Below are 11,334 nucleotides of genomic sequence, written 5' to 3'. Positions count from 1 at the left end.
TTCATTTCAATGAACATCTACAGAGATTTTGGGATTCCATTCATTCATTGTTGCACCCTTCTCCCCGCACAAACCCCTCCCCCCTCCCCCCCTTAGGCTTTATTTTTTAAAACAGTTTTACAGAAAACTGAGCAGATTGTGTGTACAATTTCCATATGATATTCTACTCTTCTGTGCACGTGACAACAGCTCAGATCTGCCAAGTCAGAACTGACTCATAGTGAACCCTTCATTGAATTTCCAAGGCTGTATTCACAAGGGAAGAGATTGCTTAGCATTCTTCTCGAGAAAAGACAAGCTGAAAAGTGAAGAAGGTAAACAAAAGAGAGGAAGACTTGCTGAAATGGATTGACATAGTGACAATGGGTTGGATCAGAGATTATGAGGATGACAGGATATGGCAGAGTTCAGATCTGCTATTTATAAGGTAGGTCACTGTGAGTTGTAGTTGATTCAATGGCCTCTAACAACAACTTTCAAGGAGCGCGTGGTGAATTCCTATCACCGGAAAGGCACAGTCTTTGGGTTAGCAGCACAACTCCCTATTGACTAGGCCACACAGGTTCCCCAATAATTAACATCAAGTCTTCTTCTTGCTTATTTTGGACACATTCTCAGGAATAAGCAATTCTTAGAAAGCAATATAAGGTTTGGTATAGAATGAGTCAAAGAAAAAAAGGCAAATTCTCCATGGAGGGGATCTACATCATTAGCTACAATTGTGTTATTTTTGTTAAGTGTGGTCAAGTTGTGGACGACTCATAGCAACCCTATGAATGAAAGACCTGAACACTTTTATAACTTTCATCATTTCTCCAAATTCATAGAGTTTCTGGAGGCAAACTATTTTGAAAGTGGATGCCACTTTTGCTTTCAAGCCTGTTTTAATTGGGGAACTTCACCAAACACTGTCGATCATGGGTAACCATTATCGCATTTGACATATCAGTGTCACAGTGTTCAGCCTCACAACAACCATTAGTTACCTCTGTACAGCAAATGGACAGACCAGTGTTATAATGGGCACAAATGTACCAAAGGCTGCAAGGATAGCACAAGACCCGGCAATGTTCTCATTCTATAAGGTCTTTCCTGGAGAAAGTGAAGCCAAGTTGCTCCTCAGAGGCAAGGATTTTAAAGCTTCATCTCACATACTTTGAACATGTTGCCAGTCCTTGGAGAAGGACATCATACTTGAAAGGGTGGAGGGACAATGCAGGAGAGGAAGAGCCTTCATGTAATGGACTGACACAGTAATGGGGTAATGGTAATGGGGGTAGGTGTGTTGTAAACAGTGAGATTGGCTCAGGATAAGGTAGCATTTAGAGCTATTGTGCCTAGGGTTGCTATGAGTCTCAGGCAACTCAGCAGCACCTAACAACAACCACAATAACAATGGGCAGAGAGTCAGAGGAAGAAAGAAAGATCCTTACCAAGATGGACAAGTGCAATGGCTTTCTCCTTCACTCTTCCTCCAAGGAGGATGAGCCTGACCCTTTTTGGGCATACTCCTCATAAATCTACTTCTATTTTTTTCCTTAAAAAAAAAAATAAGATAGATTGGCACAATGGCTGTAGTAATGGGCTTGAGAATTTCAAAGATAATGAGGATAGTACAGAATAGGGTATGATTCCAATTTTTTGTTCATATGGTCTCTGTGAGTCACAGTCGACTCAATGAAACATAAAAACAACAGCAACATGGGTTGGCCATTATCCCAGGGAAACTAACAAGAAGAAATCTTAGTATCATATATTTGTTACAATAATGAGCCAATATTGATCATTATTAACTAAAATCTATAATTTAATAATATTTCTTTAATTTTTATTTAATGTCTTTCTTCCGTCCCAGATCCCATTCAGTACATCACATTATATTTAGTTGCATGTCTCCATTGATTCTTCTTCAACTCAACTCAAATCAACTCAATTCACTGCTTTGGAGTCAGAACCAATGATCCTCCAGAGAGTTTTCAGAGGCTGTAAATCACATGGGAGGAAATTACCAGTCTTTCTTCCACGGAGAAGCTAGTGGATTAGAACTATATGCCTTTGGGTTAGCAGCACAGCTCCTTACCCATTAGACCCTTTTAGCTGTGACCTTTTTTTTAGACTTTCCTTGTCTGATAAGCTTGCCGTTTTAGGCAATACTGGTCAGTAGTATTAATGTATTAAAGTAGTAATAAAGGATGCTCCTTTATTAGAACTTGTCTGAAGTGTTTCTCATGATTATTCTGGGTATGGTGTTTTGTTATAGGATCATAAATTTAAAGTGCCATTTTCATCACATTCTATCAAAGATACATCTTCTTACTATGAATCACTATCAGTGATGAACTTGATTACTTGTCTGAGGTAGTTTTTATAGTTTCTCCACTGCAAAGTTACTTAATTTTTAGTATCAGTACTATTTATAATAATAAAAATAGACTCATGCCAAACAGTAGGAAAGTAGCTATACAAACCAGTACACCTCTTGCTTATTAAAACTGCATACTAGAATTGTTTTTATACATGCAACATACAGATTAGAATTATGCAGACTAAAGTTAAAAGGAGGTTTATGGAATTGAGAATGGTTATCCTGTATTACTTGTTTGGTTGTAACTTCTGTGAGGATGTTTGTGCGATTTTCTTTTTTTTTTCTTTCTTTTTTTTAGTTTGTGTGATTTTCTAAAAATAATATTAAAACTTTAAAAATAGGATTATTAAGAAATAAAACTGGTCTTTATCTTTAGGTAATACTTTACACAAAAACACAGTAAGAAAAAAGTTTTCTGTTTCTGTAATATATTCCTTTTTCCACTCTTATTTTGAATCACAAAGTAAAATAATTCTAAAATACTCTCTGTAGCTGTAGGGAAAAATAAAAACAAGAACAATGATCCTGGTAGAGACAGCACATTTTTTGTGATTAAGCATAGCTAATGATCAACAACCAGCATTTATCTCAAACCTGTCTCAGTGCTTCCAACGCCTACAAGCAGAGACTATAGGTGAGAAATGGGCGTCACAGCTGGGCATTCCTCCAGGCTTCCTGCTGTGGGTGGGACCAGGTAACCAGATACCAAGAAGAGGGACCTCCTCCCTGGAAAATCATGCAGGCAGACATTGAGCAAAGTTGCTGGTGACAAAGGAAATTCTTGCTTCAAATAAACAGAACACAAGTAACTATCCTAGAAAAACAATTTAAAATGTAATTAACACATTCAAATAAGAGGTCAAATAAGAGGCCCCTCTTCACTGACTCCCTTGCCTCATGCAGGGCCTCCTTCTAAGCCACATGGCCCCGGGCCCTCAATAAAGTCTCTCTTTCAATGAACCGGGGTGGGGGTGGGGGTGAAGCATTTAACACATTCAGAATATAGTTCCTAAAATGCAGACAATGGAGGTGGCATGGCATGGAAATCTAATCCATGAATTAATTCTGAACTACTGGTTTTGACTGTGTGAAGAGTGAAACTTCTCTTTATCTTAAACACAATAAATTATATTCAGTTCAAGCTTTGGTAGCCTAGTGGGTGAGGAGTTTCACTGCTAACCCAAAGTCACAAGATTTGAACTCAACAGCTACTCTGAAAGAAAAGATAGGCAATCTCCTCCTATGTGCCTTACAACCTCTGAAAACTCACTGGAGGGTCAGTTATTAGTCTATTCCCACTCAATGACATAACAACAACAAGGGGGAAAATGTCAGTTTTGTACCAAATAAAATATGTTGGGAATTTCGATGTACAATCTGGTTTTGTTTTTATAGGGTCTGGAAGGGTATACACCAAAATGCTATCACCACTTGATCTGAAGCAGATCAGAAGTAGTTTCATCTTCCTATTGTTTGTTTCTTTTTAATTTGCGTTATCTCTTTACTATAATAAATATGTACTACTTGTATAATTTTTAAGTCTTTACAATATTAATATATGTGAAATTAATTTAACAACCTTTTATGAACTAATGGTTTATCCATCTAAAGTATAATTAAAATTCACATTCATAATAAGAACAAAGCTTTTAAAAATCATGGATTGCTTCTTAAAATATAAAGTGAAATTGCTTTCTGTTTTAGTTTTAGTATTGAGTCTATTTCAGACTAATTTCATTTTCTTGAAACTGATAATCATGTAAATGAACTAGAGAAAACTATAAATCCATTTCTAAGCCTTACTAGAGAATGGAAGTATCTTTTATAATACGTTCCCATTATGAAATATCAAGTTACTTCTCTCCGTATAAACTTTCCTTTTCCTTTTAGGCATAACAATTTCTCATTACTACAAAGGTTTTCATTTTCTATCACAGCCATAATTTCAATGCTGTGGTTTTAAGTTTATAAAAGACAAAGATCTTTTTCTCAACTCATAGGGAAGGAATCAAAACACATAAGGAATTTTGAACCTGAGGGGATAAAAAAACCGCACAAACGTCTTCACAACTAAATTTGAGCCAGATGTGCACAATACAACAAAGAAAATGTTAATCATGGCAGAACAACAGCCCCTTCGGTGCCGCATTGCTAGGAGTGCCAGGTGATACAACCACACCTGCTCTGCCACTTGCTTTTCCAGGTGGCCTTAACGAAGCGTTAAGTAGGAAAACACCTGGATCCAAGAGCCCACAAAAAGGTGTAAGCTGGCACATGGATGACAGATACAAGACTATTGTCAAGTGACACCTCATATAACTTCTGCTTTTAGATGTTTGTCTTGCCCTGAATCTGAAAAATGAACTCTTTCCCCTTTTCAAAGAACCTAGACTGTTCACAGGATTAGAGATTTTGTGGTCACTTACTCAGTCACCTCATGTGGAGGTTTTCCTTTGTTAAGGACACTGGATACGTCTTAAAAGAAATAAAATGAAATCTAGCACAGTGGGGACAATTAGAATACAGTTAGAATATCAAGACCACAGTAACTGAAAACTTTAAAGAATCTCAAAATTCTAACAAGCAACATAAGTCCCTCTGTCACAAAGATCCTAAAAGAAAATTACTAAGAAAGAGGAACTACACTGAAGGCCCTGCTCCTGAAAAAAAAAAGTGTACGGTGTGTTTTCAAAGATTATAAATCACATGGAAGGAGACTGTCCATCTTTCCCGGTGAAGTAACTGATGGAATCAGATTGCCTGCAATTCCCTATTCACCAGGCCAATAAAGCTCTCTAGCCAGATTTATGTTGTTGTTAGGCTCCATCAATTTGGGTATAACTCAGAGGGATACTATAAACAACAGATTTTAATCTTTGCCTGTCCTGTGCCATCCTTATCACCTCTGACATACTTGAGCCCACTGCTGTAATCACTGTTTAAATCCATCTTCTTGAGAGTATGATGTCCCTTTCCAAAGAAAGAATAGACCTTCCTAACAAAATGCCCGAAGTATGTGAGTCGAAACTTTGACATCCTGGCCTGTAAGGAGCACTCTAGTTGTACTTTCTTTAAGACTGTATTTTTGGCAGTTTATTGGATATTCAGTACTCTTCTATAATATCACAACTCAAAGGAATCTACTTCTGTCATTCTTATTCATTGTCCAGTTCTCAGATGCATAGCAAGTGATTGAAAAGACTATGGCCTGAATTAGGCATACCTTAGTCTTCAAACTGACTTAGATGTTTCCTGGAATCAATAGAATACCAAATGACATATTTCAACTAGCAGATAGTCATGGATGTTCTCACCAGTCCATGTTAGGAAATTTGGAAGACAGCTACCTGGCCTGTTGATTGGAAGAGATATATATTTGTTCTCATTCCCAAAAAAAGTGATCCAACATAATGTGGAAAATATTAAGCAATATCATTAATATCACTTCTAAGAAAAATATTACTGATGATCATCCAAAATCACCTAGAACAATACATTAACACATTAACAGAGAAGTGCCAAAAGTTCAAGATAAGTTTAGAAGAGTCTGTGGCACCAAGATATCATTGCTGATGTCATACGGATCTTGATTGAGGGCAGAAAAAAACCAGAAGAATGTATATTTGTCTTTTATTGACTATGTCAAGACATTTTGACATGTTGAATCACAATAAACTGTGGTTAACACTGAGAAGAATGGGATCCCCTGAACACTTACTGGTACTTATGTGAGACCATACTGTTCAATAGGAACCTGGTTTAAAATCAAGAAAGGTGTGTGTCAGGGATATATCCCTTCTCCAAACCTATTCAATCTATATGCTGAGGAAATTATTCAAGAAGCTGGACTTTATGAAGAAGAATGTTACTTTAGGATTGGAGGAAGATGCAACAACTTGGGTTATGAAGATGATCTAACCTTGCTTGAGAAAGTAAACACTTGCTACAGAAGATCAAAGACTGCAGCTTTCAATATCGGTTATACCTCATCAAGAAGACGAAAGTCTTTACTACTGAAACAAAAGGTTCAGAACTTGCATAATATAAAGTGAAAAGATTAAAATTGTCAATGATTTAATATTATTTGGATCCACAATCAACACCCTTGGTGCCAGCAGTTAGGAAACAGAAGTCATATTGCATTGGGAAATTCTGCTGTTAGAGACCTCTCCAAAGTACTAAGGAGTCAAATGTATAGAGACTAAAATGTATTCCTTGTTACCACAGATAAAAGGAGGAAGAAGAGACAAGGGGCTGGTGATGAGAAAAATCACATTGATTAAGGGTAAGTTGCACAACTGACTATTATAAATGTTGTAATGAAGTTGTATATCTGCAAAAAGTTGAGCTGGCAAAAAATTGGGTGGCAGACATAAACACAACAATGATAGGAAAAAAAATAAATAAAAGAATAGCTACTGAGGCTGCTTATTTATGACCAAACACCTCATCAGACTTGTTTCTTGAGTTTGAAAGGTTTATGGTTGTGGTTTCAAGGGACTTCACAGTAAATTGCCCAAATAAGGTACTTTTTACTTCTTTTCTACCTCCTAGGTCATTTCATAGTACTTGGAGTCTTAAAATAGTTGAAGAAGTCATCAAAGTCACAAAAATTGCCTTCTTTTTCCTTGAAGAAGCAGGAATAAAAGTCAGAAACAAAAGAAGGAAATGGAATATGTGGCTCGTTGCCTCTGGGAACACTGAGACTTTGTCATGACCAGAAGAATTGGGTGATACCTGGCACCATTATTGAATATTTTATTCAAAGACTCAGAGGATAATCTGCTCAAAAGGGGGGAAGCACATAGTGGAATTTCACGTTTTCATTGACTACAGATTTTCTGAAATCTTGGAGAAAAGATGAACCTCTGAAAATATTATCCTGAGATAATCTCTTAAATCTAGCATATTCCCCGAAGTCTTCCTTTTTTAAAAAAATAAACAACCACCAAAATAACCTACCATATTTTTATTGGTTTGCATAAAATCATTCATATACATTGTTTTCATTCATGTATTTTGTGTTTTATATAATCATTCATGCACATTGTGTTTTATTCATGTACACTGTGTTTTATACAATCATTCAGTAATTTACATTTTATTTAATTAGTTACCATTGATCTGTGCTTATTATTACCCTGTCTTTTCAAGTCCCCATTAAATCTTTTTAATTCTTTCACACCCCTCTTCCGCCCACCAATCTCTGTCATCCCAGCGATTCTTTTTTTCCTTCCCCTTTTTCTACTGCCTCGTCTCTCCTTCCCTTTCCCCTTTTGAAAATTTATACATATCTTGCTCAGGTATCCCCCTATTTTCACAATAGTAGTCTTATGCAGTATTTGTCCTTAGAGGGTTGTTGTTATGTGCCTTCAAGATGCCTGCGACTCATAGTGATCCTATGTACCACAGCTCTGAAGCCTGCCCTGTCCTGAGCCAGTCTCCCTGACTCTGACACACCTACACCCATTGCCCTACTCACTGTATCAACCCATCCCTTCCAGAGTCTTCCTCTCCTGCACTGTCCTTCCACCCTTCTGAGCATGATGTCCTACTCCAAGTATTGGTCCCTCCTGGCCACATGCCCATAGTATGTGAGACAGAGATTCAAAATCCTAGCCTCCAAGGAGAAACTTGATTTTACACTCTCCAAGATAAATCTATTTGTTTTCTTTACGGTCCATGGTCTATTCGAGACTCTTCTCCAGCACCACAACTCAAAGACATCAATTCTTCTGTTACCTTTAGTCATGGTCCAGCTCTCTGATGCATGGAAAGTAATTGTGAAGACCATGACCTGAATTAGGCACACGTTAGTCTGCAGACGGACATAGTTCTATTAAAGATTAGTATTGCCACTCCTTTCTTAGTGATACCATTATTTGCTTGATATATATATTTTCCATCCTTTGCTCTATCTTTCTTCTCATTTCTTAAACAGTGTCTCTTGTAGGCAACATTAATAGGCTGTGGGTACTTTACCCATTCATTCTGCTACTCTTTCTCTCAATTGGTGCATTTAAGTCAATCACATTAAGTGTGATCATTGACAGGCCAGGTTTTATGATTGCAATTTTGCTGTGTTCCTTTTTCTGGTTAGTTTGGTACATCCACTTGCCTTTGCAGATTCTGTGTAAAGGATTTTCCTTATGATTTCTTGTCGATTTGACCTTGTTTTAATAAATTTCTTAATTTCTCTCTTTTTTTTTTCTTTTTTTGCAAATGACCTCATTTCTCCTTTATATTTGATGGATAGCTTTACTGAGGATCCTTGGCTGGCAATTGTTTTCTTTTAGCCTTCTATATAATACTATTCCACTGTCTTGCTTTGATTTCTGCTAGGAAATCAGAACTTAATCTAATTGAGTCTCCTTTACAAGTGACTCTTTTTTGCTTTTTTCTTACACTGCTTTTAGTATCTCATCCATGTCTTTGATTTTGGATAATTTGACTATGATAGGACTTGATATTTTCTTTTGGGGTCTAATCTGTTTGGAGTTTGATGAGTTTCTTGAAAGTTAAATTTCCTCATTTTTTATGATACCTTGGAAGTTTTCTCCTAGAACCTCTTCCACAATTTTCTCAGTGCCCCAGGCCCCCATTCTAGAATTCTGATTACACATATGTTATTCTATTTGATGTCATCCCACATTACTCTAGTGTTTTCTTCATTTTCCTTCTATCTTCTCTCTAATTTTCCTTCTATTAACTTCTCATTGAGGTTCTTCTCTTCTAGCTCACTGATTCTCCCTTCTAGCTCTTTTAATTTGTTTTTTTTTTATCTCTCCAAAATGTTGACAATTTCTGAACTATCTATCTTGATATTGTGCATTGTATTTTCATACATTTCTTTTGTTTCTAATATTGTATTGGTTGTACCTTCTCTGTCTTGTGATGAATGGTTTTTCAAATTCTTGTAACTCTTTATTTATATTTTCAACTCTTCTACATTTGTAACTTACTCAGTACCATTTCATGGAAATCCATGTCAATGTATTTCTTCTGCCTCCCTGTCTCTGGAGTATTCATTTGGACTACAATCTGGTCTGCTTTTTTATTTTGTTTTTTCTTAATATTTGCATCTGCCTGCTGTTTTGTTGTTATTATGTGAATTTCATCATGGTATGGGTAAGACAGTTTCTGTTGTGTCTATATAGGTTGTTCTTAGTACTTTATCTTTATGATCCTACAGATAGAGTTGCAGAATTTAAGTGTTGTCTCCAATTATGTTTCCCAGTGGCACACTTTGCCACTAGTCATTCACATGAAGCTCTGTTCTTTATTTCTTTTAGTAAGCTTCTCATCCAGTTATCCTTATCCTTGGACAGGCAGGGATGTTAGGTCTCATTCTTTGCCCACCTGTGGCGAGTCTGCTTCTTTGTCCTGTCCTGTAGTTTGGTGGGAGAGGGTAGTTTCCCACAAGAATATCAAGGCACCAGGAGAACTGCCTTAGATATTCAGTAAGTGCTAGCACCTCCCCAAGTCTCAGTAAGTGGTAGCACTCCTTAAGTCTTCTTAAAATCAAATAATAGTTTAATTTAACTGGTGGCCTACTGGCAAGAAGCTGCACAGCAATCCCAAAGGCACATAGTTCGAGGCCACTAGCTGCTCCACAGGAGAAGGATGGGCAGTCTCCTCCTGTGCAATTAACTGTCTCTAAAAACCTGCCAGAGGGTCAACTATGGGTTGGTTACAACTCAACAGTAACCAACAACAACAACAACAAAAAGCAAAAGTCATTGCAAAGACAGGAAAGATCAAAATGGATGTCAGACGAGACTGAAACTGGCACTTCATAGAGAGACCAACATAAAGGGACTAAATACTGAAAGTAAGAGAAATGAACAGAAGATTTCAAAAGGCACCTTGATAAGATGAAAGCAAAACATTATAACAAAATACAAAGATCCAGACTTAGAAAATATGAAAGGAAAGCCACCATCATGAATGACACAGTGATTAACCGGATCAGGAAATTCATGACCAACCAACTACTGCAGTGGAAGCAAATGGTTATTGATGTTCTTCACCCTGGGAAGGCAACAGTTCTTAAGATGAAAATTTGAGAAAAACTAGCAAAAATGTGCAAGACCATACCAGATGTCAACTTTGTTTCCATTCAGAACCCACTTTGGTGGTGGCAAAACAATGGGCTTTGGCATGCGTTATGACTCCTTGGGTTATGCAAAGAAAAGTGAACCCAAACACAGACTTGCATGACACAGTCTGTATGAGAAGCTCAAGAACAGGATGAAGAAAGTCAGGGGGACTGAGAAGGCCAATGTGGGAGCTGGCAAACAGTTAGCCGGAGATTGGATAACAGAAGGAATAAACATTCTCCAGTGACCTGATCTGTGATGACTGCAGCTTTTTTCACCAGAGGGTTAATAAGCTGTAAAATCCAAAGAAAAAAAAGAAAGAAAAAAGGAAGGAAGGAAGAAAGGAAGGAAAGAAGGAAGGAGGGAGGGAGGGAGGGAGAGAGAGAGAGAGAGAGAGAAAGAAAGAAAGAAAGAAAGAAAGAAAGAAAGAGTAAAATCATGCTTGGCATTTCTTAAGCTGAAAGAATTGAAGAACCAACTCAAGCTTTGAGTTGCAATACTGAAGGAGTTTTTGTGCAAAATCTTGACTGATGCAAGAAACATCAAAAGAAGACGCAATTAACAAATAGGAACAGGATATGTATAACTGTCCAAAAGGGGAATGGGAAGGGGAGAAAGGGGGTACAAAAAAGAGGGGGCAGGAAAAAGGGGTGTTAAAAATCCACTAGGGCTTTTTTTCCTCTGTTGCCGCCGAGTTGTCCGGAGGCCTGGGTGCGTTCAAGATTCCGCCCCACCCGTAACCCATCGCCATGGCCGAGGAAGGCATTGCTGCTGGAGGTGTAATGGACGTAAATACCGCTTTACAAGAGGTGCTGAAGACCGCCCTCATCCACGATGGCCTAGCACGTGGAATCCGCGAAGCTGCCAAAG

The 11,334-nt window shown here is 37.6% G+C and overlaps 1 pseudogene; it reads left to right on the top strand.

The window, feature by feature from the left end:
- The first annotated feature begins 10,308 nt into the window (after nt 1–10,308).
- On the top strand, nt 10,309–10,711 carry LOC102856151 (annotated as a pseudogene).
- Nucleotides 10,712–11,334: the final 623 nt, after the last annotated feature.

This window comes from Elephantulus edwardii, unplaced genomic scaffold (genome assembly GCF_000299155.1).
Source record: "Elephantulus edwardii isolate Elephantulus edwardi_28Jun2011 unplaced genomic scaffold, EleEdw1.0 scaffold00042, whole genome shotgun sequence".
In the NCBI taxonomy this organism is placed as follows: Eukaryota; Metazoa; Chordata; class Mammalia; order Macroscelidea; family Macroscelididae; genus Elephantulus; species Elephantulus edwardii.
Note: the sequence above shows the minus strand (reverse complement) of the source record. Positions and strands in the feature narration are given on the sequence as shown.